This window comes from Salmo trutta, chromosome 17 (genome assembly GCF_901001165.1).
Source record: "Salmo trutta chromosome 17, fSalTru1.1, whole genome shotgun sequence".
Taxonomy (NCBI): Eukaryota; Metazoa; Chordata; class Actinopteri; order Salmoniformes; family Salmonidae; genus Salmo; species Salmo trutta.
Window position 1 is genome coordinate 35,096,370 of NC_042973.1, and position 17,062 is coordinate 35,113,431.

Sequence of the window (17,062 nt, forward strand, 5' to 3'; positions counted from 1 at the left end):
ACCAGTCTTAATTAGCCCCTAAAGTACACGCATACTCCCAACACTAAAGTACACAGTACCCCAATGCTACAGTACACAGACCGCAACAATAGTCCCACACGCAGACACACAGTCCAACCCCATCACTACAGTAAACACATACCGTCTGGGATGGGCACAGTGCTAGTGATATATATATATATATATATATATTTTAGAAGTTTCCAAAAGCATTTGCATTGGACCTTGCATCAGCACCTACATTAAATTCCACACAGCTCCAGAGGTCAAAAATGGAGGCGCAAACCTCATGTAAGCACTTTCCAGTGGGGACAGACAATATAGTCTACATACTCTGTCTGTCTTCGGCCACATCCCTGTCTGATGGCCTACTCCACTAAATCTCTACATGGCTGTGCCCTTTTGCTCAAGGAGAGGTACATGTACATGTGTAGGGTTATATATAGCCCACGGCCATCTTGAGCTGGGGGACATTAACAGTTTGTTTTGAAACCCTAGAGCTTTGCCTAGACCATGAGGGTAATCTTACATGACAGTTTATTGAGGGCGCAGGCTGGGAGCTGGGATTCGCTGGACGGGGGGAGGGGGGGGGGGGGTCGTCGACCTGAAACAGTCAGAGACATCCAACTTACCTTACTGGTATGCACTGCACCCCACGAGTTAGGCATACATTTTGGACCTAGGAGGTAGCAGTGCCTTACCAACACATTGGGTTTATATACAGTGGGGTCTGAAATTATTGATACCGTCAATAAAGATTATTGCTAATTTCTGTATAAAATAGATAAAATACTGAGCTATATTGTAAGCGCCCCAAAAAATTGGGAAATTATATTATTTTAAACAAATACAATTTCTCAGAGAGAGAGATTACTTCAACAATTTTTTTTTGAGGTAGGTCAAAATTGACACTTAAAGAATCTTATAAATAAAGTATTCAAAAATGTAGTATTTGTCCTGATGTTCCTAACAAGTCATGTGACTCTGTAGTCACATCAAGCTTGTCACTCTACAAATTTGTTGGATGCATTTGCAGTTCTTTTTGGATGTGTTTCAGATTGTGTGCCCAATAGAAATTAATGGTAAATAAGAATAGAATACTGTATGTTTCTAAACACTTCTACATTAATGTGGACGCTACCATAATTATGGATAATCCTGAATGAATTGAGAATAATGAAAGATCATATCCCCAAGAAATGCTAACCTCTCCTGTTATTGGTAATGGTGAGGTTAGGGAGGGAGGTTACTTGTTAAACAAAATCTCTTTCTCTGAGCAATTGTATTAGTATACATTAAATAATGTAATTTCCCTTTTTAGCATACAATATAGCTCAGTATTTTAATTTGTTATTTTTATACAGTTATTATTGCTCATCTTCATCAAGGGTGTCAATAATTTCAGACCCCACTGCATAGACACAGTACGCACGGGCAGAAAATAAATTGTATTCAGCATTGATTTGATACTAGTAGGCTACTCTTTGCCACTCAATCGAGTTTCTGATGAGAGGGAGACTACCTTTCATCCTGAAAACAAAGAATTGTCCTGCTGTCGGTCCCACCCATCCTATGTCGAGGATTAAGAACTTAAGAGCGGACCTCCTGCGTCTACACATGCAGCCCCCCTCTCAACTAAAGCACTTAAATTGGTTAAAGGATCCATATTGGCAGAGCCAAAAGCCCACTGCAGGGATAATAGATTTTTAATGGAGAGATGATGGTAAGGCGAACCTCTCTAGGGACGGATCACAATCGAACACAGCGACCACCATGGAGCCAACCCCCCCCCCGCGCGCACACACACACACAAATGACTTCATCTCTGTAAATGGCATCTTCAGTGCCCCACTAGATGAGACTTGGCTGCAATGCTACAACACAATGTAACCAAGCCTTGACACAATTTAGCTTAAGAAAATCCATCCATTTGCAAAGGGAGATGTAACTAGCCAGGCCTTTCAGGGTTCTACACTAACTTTTTCCACTGGTGATTGTCGCACAATTAAAAAAATAAAATAAACATAATGACCTGGCATGTGTGCCATAAATGTGCATGCATTCCATACAGAACCAGTGTTCTTACATTGATTTACTGTAACAGCAAAGTAAAGAGACTTTAAAATCCGCAATAAATAAATATTGCACTTTATTTTAAGTGCCATGTGTTTTTTTCTGCAAAATCGATACCACAGCAAAAAAATAAACAATAATAAAAAATAAAAAAGGTGGGAAGGAGGTCTGATGTTTCAGGTTTTGACTCTCAAAAATCACACTTATTATTTTTTATAGAAAAGTCCACAACAATGCGTAAACCACATCAGGGCACCATTTGAGGTCTAGGAAAAATGAGATATTTAGATTTTTTTGTGTAGTTAACCTTTAATTCAGGTGTGCACCAGCCAGACAGCTGTTTGGCTAGTGGCGTGTCTTTAGCCACAAATGGCCACTGGATTGATGCAAATAACCATGATTATGCAAGGTTGGCATAGGCTACTTTGTAGTTACCTTTTAATTGCCTTTGCATCTAACCGAAAATGGTTATACTATCATTAGCGACGCTAACGGCCACGCAAGTGGTAGACATGGTGGTAAGCCTATAGCAGGGCTTGATATTCCGGTAAATTTGCCAGTAGCACACCAGGCCAAAGCTACTGGCCCCAAATGAAAAAAAAAAAAACTGGCCCAGGTCAAGATCTGACAGGAAAGCGAATGATGCCCGCATAACTTCAATAAAATCATCTGCTATCTTCCATTTGCAACTGCTGGGTTCATACAGACATCGGCAAGTCAAAATCCACGACTGTCAAGGACTTTTTCCAGGCACTTATATTGTAATTTTCGAGGACTTAACATGATATATTTCATTGTTGTAATAACGCCATTTTGTGGGGAAAAACTCATTATGATTGGCTGCACCCCTACCCAGTGATGTTTAATCAATAGATTAAGGCCTAATGAATTTATTTCAATTGACTGATTTATTTCTAAAAACTAACTCAGTAAAAATCATTTTACATTGTTGCATGTTACGTTTATATTTTTGTTCAGTATAGACAGCATGCTCCCGACACAAACACACTAATGAAGCCTGTCCATATGTGGTAGCTAGTCAGTCTCGCCATTTGGGATGTTGAAGAGTTATTGAGGGGTTACTGTACCATGTTTCAAAATGAGAAAGCGACCCCAATTTTTTTTTAACACTATGGAAACCAAGTTGAAGCCAACATTCAATGATTTTACAGCAACATGCGCAACAGACTAGCACAACACCATTCAATTGAACCGGTGGTTAACAAACAAAAGCGTCTACCTCATAAAAATTGATCAGAAATTAAATCAAGGAATAATTATATTGGAGTAGTAGAACTTCTAAATCGGCTACCATAACTTCCATGAATTTTCAAGGACTAAAGACTCTAGAGGAAATGTCTGATTTTCATGTTAGGCTATTCCATGATGGTTCAATATTTACAATGGGCAATTCAGCCAAGACTTTACATTTTTTTCAATACCTGGTTTGCATACCCATTCTTGCCATAGCATTTACTGGTAGATATAACTTGGATCATATTCCCTACCCCTACCACTGTCGGTCTTCGCTCCACACAACAACAACCAGCTGTTTGAAAGCTGCACGCGGTCTCTGCCCGACAGATTATCTATAGGCTGTGTGCAGTGTGCGTGTGATAAATAAAGAATAAAAATAACAAAAATGAATCGACAAAAAAACGAACAGCAGTGGAAATCCATCCGTTTTTTTAAAATCAATTATTTAGCCTAGATTATTGAGTCCTGACAAACAGGGAGGGGCATAACCGTGCAGTTGTTGCCTTTTCAGAATGCTGGTTTATTGTGAAACAAAAACTAACGTGACCAGGTAAATTTTCACTGGCACCGTTGCATAGGGCTGGGAGATATGGCCTAAAAATGTTCCATTTAAAAATAAAAATAAACGTATTAGGCAATTCACAGTGCATTCCAAAAGGTATTCAGACCCCTTGACTTTTTCCACATTTTGTTACGTTACTGCCTTGTTCTAAAATGGATTAATACACACAATACCCTATAATGACAAAGCAAAAACAGGTTTTTAAACAAATGTACATAATAAAATGTGGGGGAAAAATAAAACTGAAATGTCACATTCACATAAGTATTAAGAACCTTTACTCAGTACATGGTTGAAGCAGCTTTGGCAGCGATTACAACCTCGAGTCTTGAGAATGAAGCTCTAAGCTTCGCACACCTGTATTTGCAGACTTTATCACATTATTCTCTGCGGATCCTCTCAATCTCTGTCAGATTGAATGGGGAGTTTATCTGCATAGCTCTTTTCAGGTCTCTCCAGAGATGTTTCGATCGGGTTCAAGTCCGGGCTCTGGCTGGGCCACTCAAGGACATTCAGAGACTTGTCACAAAGCCACTCCTGCTTTGTCTTGGCTGTGTTCTTTGGGTCATTGTCCTGTTGGAAGGTGAACCTTCACCCCAGTCTGAGGTCCTGAGAGCTCTGGACCCGCTTTTCATCAAGGATCTCTGCACTTTGCTTTGTTCATCTTTCCCTCGATCCTGACTAGTCTCTCAGTCCTTGATGCTGAAAAAACATCCCTACAGCATGATGCTGCCACCGCCATGCTTCACCGTAGGGATAGTGCCAGATTTCCTCCAGATGTGATGCGTGGAATTCAGGCCAAATATTTCAATCTTGATTTCATCCTTTACGTGCCTTTTGGCAAACTCCAAGCGGGCTGTCATGTGCCTTAAACTGAATAGTGGCTTCCATCTGTCCACTCTACCATAAAAGGCTTGATTGGTGGAGTGCTGCAGAGATGGTCGTCCTTCTGGAAGGTTCTCCCATCTCCACAGAGGAACTCTGGAGCACTGTCAGAGTGACCATCAGGTTCTTGGTCACCTCCCTGACCAAGGCCCTTCTCCCCCAATTGCTCAGTTTGGCATGGCAACCAGCTCTAGGAAGCCTTGGCGGTTCCAAAGAATGATGGAGGCCACTGTGTTGTTGGGGACCTTCAATGCTGCAGATTTTGCTCTGACATGCACTGTCAACTGTGGGACCTTACATAGACAGGTGTGTGCCAGCCAAATCGTGTCCAATGAATTGACCAATCAAGTTGTAGAAACATCAAGGATGATCAATGGAAACAGGATGCACCTGAGCTCAATTTCAAGTCTCATAGCAAAGGGTCTGAATACTTATGTAAATAAGGTAGCTATTTTTTATTTGTAATAAATTATCAAACATCTCTAAAAAACTGTTTTTGTTTTGTCATTATCGTGTATTGTGTGTAGATGTATTAAATAAAACATTTTCCTCATCAATTTTAGAATAACACGGAACACAAACCGGTTGATCGTGCATAAATGTATTTTGTCCCCCCACACCAAATGCGATCAGGTTAAAATATCAAAACAAACTCAGAACCAATTACATTAATTTGGGGACAGGTCGAAAAGCATTAAACATTTATGGCAATTTAGCTAGCTAGCTTGCACTTGCTAGCTAATTTGTCATATTTTGCTAGCTTGCTGTTGCTAGCTAATTTGTCCTGGGATATAAACATTGAGTTGTTATTTTACCTGAAATGCACAAGGTCCTCTACTCCAACAATTAATCCACACATAAAACGGTCAACCGAATCGTTTCTCGTCATCTCTCCTCCTTCCAGGCTTTTTCTTCTCTGGACTTTATATTGTGATTGATAACTTTCATAATTAGGTGCATTACCGCCACTGACCTCATTAGTCTTTCAGTCACCCACGTGGGTATAACCAATGAGGAGATGGCACATGGGTACCTGCTTCTATATACCAATGAGGAGATGGGAGAGGCAGGACTTGCAGCGAGATCTGCATCACAAATAGAACTGACTTATTTTTTACCCTTGGCAACGCAGACACTTATTGGCACGTGCGAGCAGTGTGGGTGCAATAATATAGATTTCTACATTTATTTTGCAATGGCCACGCACGGTGTAGTCAGGGTATAAGGTTGTAACGTAGCAAAATGTGGAAATAGTCAAGGGATCTGAATACTTTAAGAATGCACTGTATACCTTGATTTTTTATTTTTATAAATACCTACCGTAAATTCTGGACTATAAGCCGCAACTTTTTCCCAGGCTTTGAACCTCGCGGCTTAAACAATGACGCGGCTAATATATGGACTTTTCCCGCTTTCAATTTAAAAAAAAAATAAAATACATTCTGTGATGTGCTCAGTTTTTGACTGCATGAAGCTTTCATTAGACCAATGAAATTGCCGAACGGGTTAAGGTCAAACAACTTTTTTGTTTACTGTTTAGATTAAATCGAGCGCTCTCAAACTTCCCATCATTCTGATTACGGTAGTCATTTTGTCACCCTTATCATGGCAAAGACACGGAGAAATGCATATGATGCAGCTTTCAAGTTGAAGGCGATTGATCTGGCTGTTGGAAAAGGAAATAGAGCTGCTGCACGGGAGCTTGGTCTTAATGAGTCGATGATAAGACGCTGGAAACAGCAGCGTGAGGAATTGACTCAGTGCAAAAAGACAACTAAAGCTTACTGCTAATTTTTTATTTTTTGTTACAAGCCGTGTTTCGTTAAAGCCTATTTATTTTTGTTACAAGCCGTGTTTCGTTAAAGCCTATTTATTTTTGTTACAAGCTGTGTTTCGTTAAAGCCTGTGTAAAGTTAATTTGTTTCAATGTACCGGTAGGCACCTGCGGCTAACTTTTTGTAGCGGGTATTGGCTTACAGAAAATGAACACAGGTCTCATCAACAATCAAGCTCATGTGCTAGTGATTAGCCAGCTAATCTTTAGCCAACTTGGATCTATTTGCTTGCTAACAGTATCGAACCCTATCTTTTAGGGATGGATAATGGGAGCCCTGGATGGTGAGTAACCCCATTACATTTATGGCTCATCCATTAGAACACAATGTGAAGATAGAAGCCTGCATCTCCTATGAATAAGGTGACAGTTTTCAGTCAGTCAACTAATCAAGATCCTTGGAGTCAAGAAAGCGGGGGAGTGGTAAATGAGTGAGAGTGCAGTGCCCTCTTCTCCCCAATAAAATGCGGTGTGTAGAAGAGAATAGAAGTGAGGACCCTAGCCTCAAAATAGACAGCCTCTTAGCAAAATATGACCTTTTTCCCCGCTGGGTCCTCCTTTTAGGTTGTTAACCAGGGATCATCTCTCTCTCACACACACACACACACACACACACACACACACACACACACGAGACAGGACCATCAGTGGACAGAGTCTCTCTCTATTCAGCTCTATGACAATAGGAAGCAGCTGGAAGACCAACCATTCAATCCATTAGTCAACAATCCCTAACACGAAGCAACATGCCCAAGTATTAGAGGGGCCTTGTCCCTCAGGTAGCTTCGGCTACCCCTCACCAAATGTAACAAACGACCTTAATACCCGTTATGTGAATGGAACCCTTTCTAAATCTGACCGTGTCCAAATCAATGGTTTATCTAGCTTGAGTGTAAATGAGTAGAGACCTTCCATTGGCATCCTTATTTTTTGTATTAACCTGTTACTCATGGGGTATTGATGACGAGTCATGCTTCACGAATCATTCTTCATCAGACCACTGATTTTGTCATCCACTCATATTTCAGTGTACTGTATTACTAAGCACCGCTAGGCTACTGTATTACTAATAAGCATCGACATCATAAACAAAAATAGGAAGTTATCATCAAAACACCCGATGACTGACAATGTGTGAAACTGACCTGCAATGAATGACATGTATGATTATACAGTGTGAAAATATATAATCCATAAAGGTCTCTACAGACATCACTCCAGCGATCAACGTGCCTGCGTGTGCATGGGCGGAGTCAGATTTTTTTGGAGCAGCGTGCACTTCTGCATTCCCAGAGAGGAAGTCTGCCTTGTGTAGTGTATATCTACTAAGGGGCTTGGGATGTCAGAGTAGCTTACCAAGCAAGAGGGTCCGAGGCACTCTGACCATAGCTAGTGATGACATTTGAACTTCTGGATCCGGTGTTATATGCCTTTTGTTTACAAATACTAGCTAGTATGGTGTCCTATTGTGTACTTTTTACCTATTCCCCCCCCCCAATTTCATGATATCCAATTGGTAGTTACAGTCTTGTCCCATAGCTGCAACTCCTGTATGTCGAGAGCCATGCATCCACCGAAACACGACCCGCCAAGCTGCACTGCTTCTTGACACACTGCTCGCTTAACCCGGAAGCCAGCCGCATCAATGTGTCAGAGGAAAAACCGTACAACTGGCAACCTGAAGTCAGCGTGCATGCGCCTGGCGGCCACAAGGAGTCGTCGCTAGAGTGTGATGAGACTAGGACAAACCAGCCAAACCCTCCCCTAACCCAGACGACGCTGGGCCAATTGTGCGCTGCCTCATGGGTCTTCTGGTCGCGGCCGGCTGCGACACAGCTTAGGATCGAACCCGGATGCAGTGCCTTAGACCGCTGCGCCACTCAGGAGGCCCAGACACTTCTTAATGTTTAACTAGTTGCAGAAGCAAACATGTCGCTCTACGAATTGGAAGACCTTGAACTGCTCTTACTACTCAGGAGGAGAGATAAAACCAAAAAAAAGGGAGAAAATGGTATGTTCGTCCAGTGAACACTACAGGAAGGGACGAGCTTGTCCATAGCTAAATGCTGCAGAAAGGCTGGCTATGACCCTTCGGTTTTTAGCGAGTGGCAGCACACAAAGTATCGCAGCAAGTTATAAACTAAAATATCAACATTGTGTGCCATAATCACAGTGCCAGGCTATCTGGTATGTCCTGAAGGAGGATTTTGTTGCTCATGCCTCCATGGCAAAATGGGACGAAATGGGCTGAGTTTTGGGATCGTTGGAATTATTAGTTGTGTGCAGGAGCTGTCGACGGAAAACTCAGGCAACGAGTACCACAACTACAAGAGCTTTTTCTCAATGGTACTAATTGCATTTTGCGATGAAAGTACTGCTTCATTATGATCGACATGGGTGCATACGGTTAGGAGGGAGACGTGGGAATCTTCTCGCGAAGCAAGGTCGGCTCCCAACTCATTGCAGCTACCAAGGCCGGAGTGCATACCGGGGACCCAAACACAGAGCACATACCGTAAATTCCAGACTATAAGCCTCAACTTTTTCCCCACGCTTTGAACCTCGCGGCTTAAACAATGACGCGGCTAATATATGGATTTTTCCCGCTTTCAATTTTTTTTCTCAAAAAAAAACCACATTCTGTGACGTGCTCAGTTTTTTGGCGGCATGAAGCTTTCATTAGACCAATTAAATTGCCGAACGGGTTAAGGTCAAACAACTTTTTTGTTTACTGTTTAGATTAAATCAAGCGCTCTCAAACTTCCCATCATTCTGATTACGGTAGTCATTTTGTCACCCTCATCATGGCAAAGACACGGAGAAATGCATATGATGCAGCTTTCAAGTTGAAGGCGATTGATCTGGCTGTTGGAAAAGGAAATAGAGCTGCTGCACGGGAACTTGGTCTTAATGAGTCGATGATAAGACGTTGGAAACAGCAGCGTGAGGAATTGACTCAGTGCAAAAAGACAACTAAAGCTTACTGCTAATTTTTTTTTTTTTGTTACAAGCCGTGTTTCGTTAAAGCCTGTGTAAAGTTCATTTGTTTCAATGTACCGGTAGGCACCTGCGGCTTATAGACATGTGTGGCTTATTTATGTTCAAAATACTACCTTTTTTTTTTTTAATTCAGTGGGTGCGGCTTATATTCAGGTGCGCTTAATAGTCCGGAAATTACGGTATGTCTAAGTGGGAGACGAGGCATTCCCACAGAGTAAACCTGATGTGACCATATCCATGTAGATACGCTAAATGCATATGACTAATTATATATGGTGTGAAAATTATACCAATATAGAACTTGTAATTATATGCCTCATAAAAGTGATCTGGCATCCCAATAAGAGGATTGGGGCCTATGTCCAAAGCATAGGCTACACAGTTGTTACAGTACACAATAGTATTGAACGGGAACATGATGGCTAACGGAAATGATTATTTATTCGAAAAGGTTCTGCTGGCCTTGATGTGCGCAATAACCTAAAGGCCTACTTCCTCATACCAGCTGGTTGAGTGTCTTTCCAAGATGCTGCCATCACACGTGGCACCCTACAATAAATGTTCAAAATGTTGGTGTGGTACGGAAAACATGGGCGGACATATGTTCTCTTCCTCTGGGTGATGTCTGTTTCTAGGTCATGTTGTGAGCGACACACTTAGCTTCGCCGTTTGGATTTTGGCCTTTATCTTATTCACACTTTACTAATCACAATAAAGAGTACAATAATGACAGTCACTTCATCCTCGTGTTGTTTTAGTTTGTCATATTCTTTTAAGGCTAGACCCACAACACATTTACATGTACAACCTTGTGTTATGTGTAGTGGCCTTTCAACATTTCAATGAGAACTTTCCTACTATGGTAAATAGGTGAGAATGACTGTCCAGCAGTATAGAATAAGGACAGACCAAGACTTTAACCTCATCTACTTCACATAGCTCATGTGCAAAGCAGTACAAGTTTACTGAGTGACTAATTAAGAAAACAGAATTGTTTTCTGTCACAAGTGCCAATAACCAGACAAAGACATTGTCAGACCTTTTGCTCTATATATTTTATTTTTTCCCCGGGTGACGATCACAAGAGGACACAATTTCAGTGACCTAAGGATCCTCCGCTGTCATCCTCGTCTGGCCACTGGAGCTGGGTGGAGTTTGATGGAGTGCCAGGGCAGAGAGCATTAGGCGTTAGTGAGAGGGTCCGGGGACGTGATGAATCAATGGGCGATGAGCCACCTGTAGATGGGCCCTCGGGGCTCAGTTCTGTCTACAATGCAATCCCTCTCTCAACGCCTATAAGCAGCAATCTCCATTGGCCCATTTTGAGTTAAAATGCTCACACAAAATAACTGATTTCATATACATCCCAATCTAACTAGCAGACAAACAGTGTCTGTTTTCAGATGTTTAAACTGGCCCTGCTAATCATTATGATAACAAAAACAGGCACAGGATATTTCCAACTTACAATTTCTCCCATCCAGAAACGAGATGACTTCACATGTTCTAACTAGGTCTGCTAAACAGAAGATCAAAACATACACTGTTCAAAAGTACTCAGCTGCATGACAAGAGTACATGCCATATCTGGCATATGTCTGACAATGATGTTTCACGTAAACACGAAGCCGCACTCCTTGTCTCCTTCACCTTTTTCTGATTGCGAACATACCGGTCCCGAATCATACTCCATTTTTCTTTGATATCAGTATCCTTGTTCCAATTTTGTGATATCTCCCTCCAGCGGTTATCTTTTACGTTCTTGTCTGAATACAACTGCATTGAAGGATTGCAGAGGTTATCGTATCGTCTCACCTCCTTGCAGACGCTCCTCAAAACTGGACAGGCATAATTGCGGGTAGCAAATGTTGAAATAAAAGCACAAAAAAAGGATGCTTGCAAGTAGAATAGCAGTTGCAGCGAAGTAGCAGCACTTCCATCTTTTCTGTGTTTATATCTGAAGGGATGTGATTTAGATACAGGGCGGGACTTCCATTGCAAACCTCACTCAATACTGCCCCTCAAGTCTTTGCAAGGAATGATATGGCGCTTCTCAATTTCCAGTTAGCAAAAAACTGTGTCAAATGCCGGAGCGTATTACAAGGAATCGCCGCTTTTGTGACCAAAAACGACATTACAACACTGCGCTACGCTCCGTAGCTTCCGTCTCTGTAGTGTGGATTTACCTTAAATCTCTTGGTCAACACTACACGGATGATGTCATACCCCACTGAGGGGTGGTGAGAGGGTCGTCATTAGTTACTACTGCCAAAGTCATAAACCCAGCCCACTTGGGTTGCCTTTAAACCTAACCACACAGCTAACTTTATGCCTAACCTTAAATTAAGACCAAGCTGTTTTTAGGAATTTTTACTATACAGCCAATTTTGACTTTGTGGCTGTGCTATCTAGTGGAAACCCGGTGAGAGTTGCTACACTTTGGCAGGCATAGATAGGGAGTAGCAATGTTGTTGAATGAGCGTTATATTTAGCCTTGTGTGGGCTATATACATATAGACTACACACAATACCATGCTTTTCTTTCGTTTCAACGTCAGGCTACTCAAAAATATTGTTTCACATGTAACTTACTCTATGCCTAAACTTTGAATGTAAGCTAGGCAACATAGACAAACTTGTGACATTTTTGTCTGGTAGGACTGATAGTAGTAAAAAAATAAAAATAAAAAAGGGCCAATCATGATATCAGTGATCTTCAGGTTGAAAAATAAATAAATAAATCAGAGCTCTAGAAAGAAGCCAGAGTTTCTGATTTGGAATTCCGAGTTGGTTGCAGGCCCCCCAGTGTCCGGTCTGGTGCGTGGAGTCATGAGCGCTGCTGGTCGGCTACTGCGTAGCAACCTAGCAGTGCCAAAAGTCCTGGTCTACCCTAGAAAGCCTTTGTAAATTACGATCACCAGAAAGGCCCCAAAAAATGTTGGATGTCCGTTTTCAGATCTAAAATTTGTTTATGATCAAGTTCAATACCCACAGTGAATTATTTTAAAGTTTGCTACAAATCAAGATATTGAATTAAATAGTGATCCATTCTGACTACTACATTTATCATCATACAGGACCACATGTTGACGGACCAACCACAGGCTTGCAGGCTATGAGGAGACGCCATTTAACTCTCAGGCAAGATGAAAACGACTACATCGACCATGATCCTTTGCTAGTTACGGCCAATTTCACCATAACCCTTAGAAATTTTTGGGTGCCATTCAGCAATATGGCTCGCTTCAAATTCAAATACTTCCGTATTCAGGCCCGCCGGGAGATTTCCATAGGAATACGTGGATGACGTCAGCGTTATCCCTATCTACTGGTTTTATGGTGCTTTCAAGACAACTGGGAACTCTGAAAAAAAACAAGGTTAAATCATGAGATCTGATATTTTCAAGTCGGAATGTCGGAGCTCTAGAAAGATGCCCAAGTTTCCGACTTGGAATTTCGAGATGGATGACTGTTTAAAATGATTTTTCAGTCGTATATCGTTTTTTTTTATTTTAATTTTTTATTTAGTTCCAAGTTGTCTTATACTCACTGAAATCTATGATGTCCGAGTTCCCGGTTGTTTTGAACGCTGCATTAATGTCTATAGTTTGGACGATCATTCAAAAGTATTTTTCCCAGTCGGATAGATTTTTCTTCCGAGTTCCCAGTTGTCTTGAACGCGGCATAACCAACTGTCTCTAGCCTATAAATCAGTTATTCCTGGACCATGACCAAGCACGTCGGAATGGAATCGCGTTCTTAATCAAACGCCTAGTAATGGAATGCAACTTCCGCAGTGCTCCAATTCGGTTTTCACTGTGACTGGGCGTCACCCGTGTCTGTGTGGTCTACAAACTACAGACGCAGGGCGACTGTGGAGCGCTCATTGACTGGCCATAACATACAAAAAAATGGCAACAGCTTAACACTTGAATTTCTTGACAATGAAAATGTGCTTCCATGGTTAAGTTTACATATCGGCATTAAATTATCCTCCCCTGTCCGTGAAGTTTAGGCGGCGAGCCGGGATTTTGCCTACGAACTAAATATAGCCTATATTTGAGAAAATAGTAGTAAACAAATTATATAGCAATATGTTGCGTCAATGATCACGGAAATAGCAGTTTGTTTGGCAAAACGTTAGGCTACACTTCCCAATGTTGTGCTTGCCAACGAGACAGCCTGATGCAGGCGTGAATGACGTCGTAAAAACACAAAATGTAAAGGTGCGCCGCAGTGGTGGCGGTGTGAACGAGCTCGAGCAGTTGTAGCACATTTTGGTCCACTGTATGGGTTCCCTGGTCAATGCACAAACAACGTTGAGCGACACATTTCAAGAATCATACATTTGTGTAAGAGGTGAAAAATGTGCACGGAATACTTACAATAAGCAGAGCTCTACCCTAATTATCAAGAGGGTGAGGTGGTCAACTGGAAACAATGTATTATTACTCAGTAGCTTCTGAGCGTTCCAAGCGTTGAAGTCCAGATGGTGTTTCCTCAACGAATGTCTCTCAATAGTTTTCGACAACAGAAATGTATGTTGTTATTCCAGATACTGCAATTTTAAGTGAAATGTATCAAAGCATTCGTTCAGTGTTGTATGCGAGGTTAGCTCACGGCGAACAATGTGCTTCGAATAGGGAGAGGAGACTGTTAGAGCCCACGCCCAGCCCTGTATGAACCGCCCCGGCGAGAACAGTTCAGTTGCCTGTTTTGACCATCGTTAGTTAGCACATTGGGCGGTTTCCGTATAACTGCAGAATATAAAAGTGGCAGTGTGGGCATACAGAATTACAACTACAAATTCCGTAGTACCCTATCTTAACGTGATTTATGCGTTTCACATTTTCGAACCATAGCCCAGTCAGATAAAGTAAACCTGTGAGCTTTAGTATTGTATGTTTAATATTAATGTGTGGTAACTTATCATCGTAGTGTTATCGATCATGCAATTAAAAAAATACACTTTAGACTACATATCCCAAGGGGTAAAGCCCCCTTTATCACCGTATCCAGGAAGTCATTTGCCGTTGTCAAGCAAACTTGTGCGTGTCTTTGCAAATGCTCTCTGAAGAATGTGCACTTCACACGTTTACGAATGTAGCTAGCTATCTAAGGTAAGATAAAATACGACATTGGGTATTGGTGGATAACCAAAATGAAAAGTTATTTGTGATTCCATTTGGACTTTTAAATTAATTTGTTATCTGCAGCCAATCAACACATTTGTATGATATTGAGAAGTTAGCTTCTTTTCATGCTCAAGCCAGCAGCGCCAACCCCTAAGTGTGTGATGTCAGCTAGCTGACTTACCAAATAGCCAGACGAGCGACTTCTTCTGACAATATGCCTCAAATAGAATGTCTTGTTTAGGAATTTATGCAACAAGTATGTTAGATACACCAGTAGAAGTGGCGCTAGCTAGCAATGTCACATTTTATATGCTTTGTTTTTATTATCTTAGCTATATTCTTCAATGGTTTCCATTGCAGTTACAGCAGCCACATCTCACACACATAAATATGTTGATGCTTTCACTAACATATTATTATTATTATTCACCTTTATTTAATTGCTTCCGGGTGTCCGTGAGTGATGAGTTGTTCCCAGGACTCTACCTTTGGCGCGGCCGGGCACAGAGAAGGTACTGGTGACTTAGCTGAGTGGGTCTGGTCAAATGAACCCAACCCCTGCTGCTTACAAGGACTCTGACATGCTGGTGGAGCTCTACCTCTCTACAGAAAAGCTGGTGAGGCTCTTATTGGGAAGGGATGTGTGGCCTTTTATGGGATATGGAAGCATGCTTCTTGACAAAATTTAGGGCATTAAAACAATTATATAATTGTAGTTTGCATAAAAACCTATACATTCCTATATTCGTATGCATTTAAAGGACAAGCATGTAACTCCACAAATTAGCTAATGTTCTTAAACCATTAACATGCTCCATGACCTTGATTGCTGAGTGGACATATGGGGGGGCATATTCATAAGTGTCACAAGCATCAGAGGTTGATGAATGGCACACTGGACGCTCAGGATGTAGGCCTAAGCACAGCATTAGAGAACGTACATTATACACAGCCTCTGTCTATATACAAGTCTTCATATTTAATACCCTGATATCAACAATAAGGCTAACATCAATAAGATCAAGTTTTTTTTGTAATCTCTCCTTGCAGTGTTTTTTTTTTTAAATGGTTTTATCAAAATGATAAAACAAACTCTCATTGCGCTTTCCGTCAGCGTCACTGTTGAAATTATTTGGTGGGCTAGTTTATAAATGAGGTTGTGGTGTGGTTGCCTGGTGCGAAACGCTATTAGCCTCTTCAGTGAAATTGGTTTCTGGAAAGGAGGAGACAGCTGGGTGCAACTAGTGAGATCTGGCCATTAAAGCTTTTGGGGAGATTTGGATGTATCTCTGGTGTCTGTGCATCATTGTGAGTATGCTAAGCCAAAAGGCATGTCCCATCCATAATCATCTGTGGTGTGCAGTCAAAAACTAGATCACCATGCGGCAAATTAGTTAATAGAACAATAAGAAATAGTTCCAAACCTCTCTGCCTATTAAAGCTAGTTTTCTGTGTTTCCCTCCCCACTCAGACAGTCTTAGCAAAATTCTTGCTTGAGAAATGGCTCTTTGTTAAAAAGCTATTTTGTTTATTTTTTACAATTTGAATTGAAAACAATCACAGTAAGGTACTTAGTTGTTACCCACCAATTATTTGATATTGAGATATAACCATCTGCATTGGACCTTTAACCTAGAACCTGACTGCCTCCTCCAGTAACAGACAGACAGACAATAGTCACAGTCACTTGGATCTCTTTATTACTTTTTCATGAGTCAAATTTTAAACGTTTTCATTGCCTGTTTGATGCCAAAAGCAAGAGTAATTACCGTAAAGCACTTTTTTTGTTTAGGGGTAGGCAGAGTTCTAGGCAGAGTTCCTCTGTCCAGTGTCTGTGTTATTTTGCCCATCTTAATCTTTTCTTTTCTTTTTATTGGCCAGTCTGAAATATGGCTTTTTCTTTGCAACTCTGCCTAGAAGGCCAGCATCCGGGAGTTGCCTCTTCACTGTTGACGTTGAGACTGGTGTTTTGCGGGTACTATTTAATGAAGCTGCCAGTTGAGGACTTGTGAGGCGTCTGTTTCTCAAACTAGGCACTCCAATGTACTTGTCCTCTTGCTCAGTTGTGCACCAGGGCCTCCCACTCCTCTTTCTATTCTGGTTAGAGCCAGTTTGCACTGTTTCGTGAAGGGAGTAGTGCACAGCGTTGTATGAGATCTTCAGTTTCTTGGCAATTTCTCGCATGGAATAGTCTTAATTTCTCAGAACAAAAATAGACTAACGAGTTTCAGAAGAAAGTGTTTGTTTCTAGCCATTTTGAGCCTGTAATCAAACCCACAAATGCTGATGCTCCAGATACTCAACTAGTCTAAAGAA

General features: G+C 41.3%; 1 protein-coding gene across 1 annotated transcript in view; it reads right to left on the bottom strand.

Annotated features, from left to right (window-relative positions):
* LOC115152114 (GTPase HRas) overlaps positions 1-14,321 on the bottom strand; it is a 41,925-nt gene extending 27,604 nt beyond the window's left edge. The window contains exon 1 of the mRNA XM_029696642.1: positions 13,997-14,321. The gene's annotated coding sequence lies outside the window, so the exon portion shown is untranslated. The remainder of the gene's footprint in view (positions 1-13,996) is intronic.
* Positions 14,322-17,062: the final 2,741 nt, after the last annotated feature.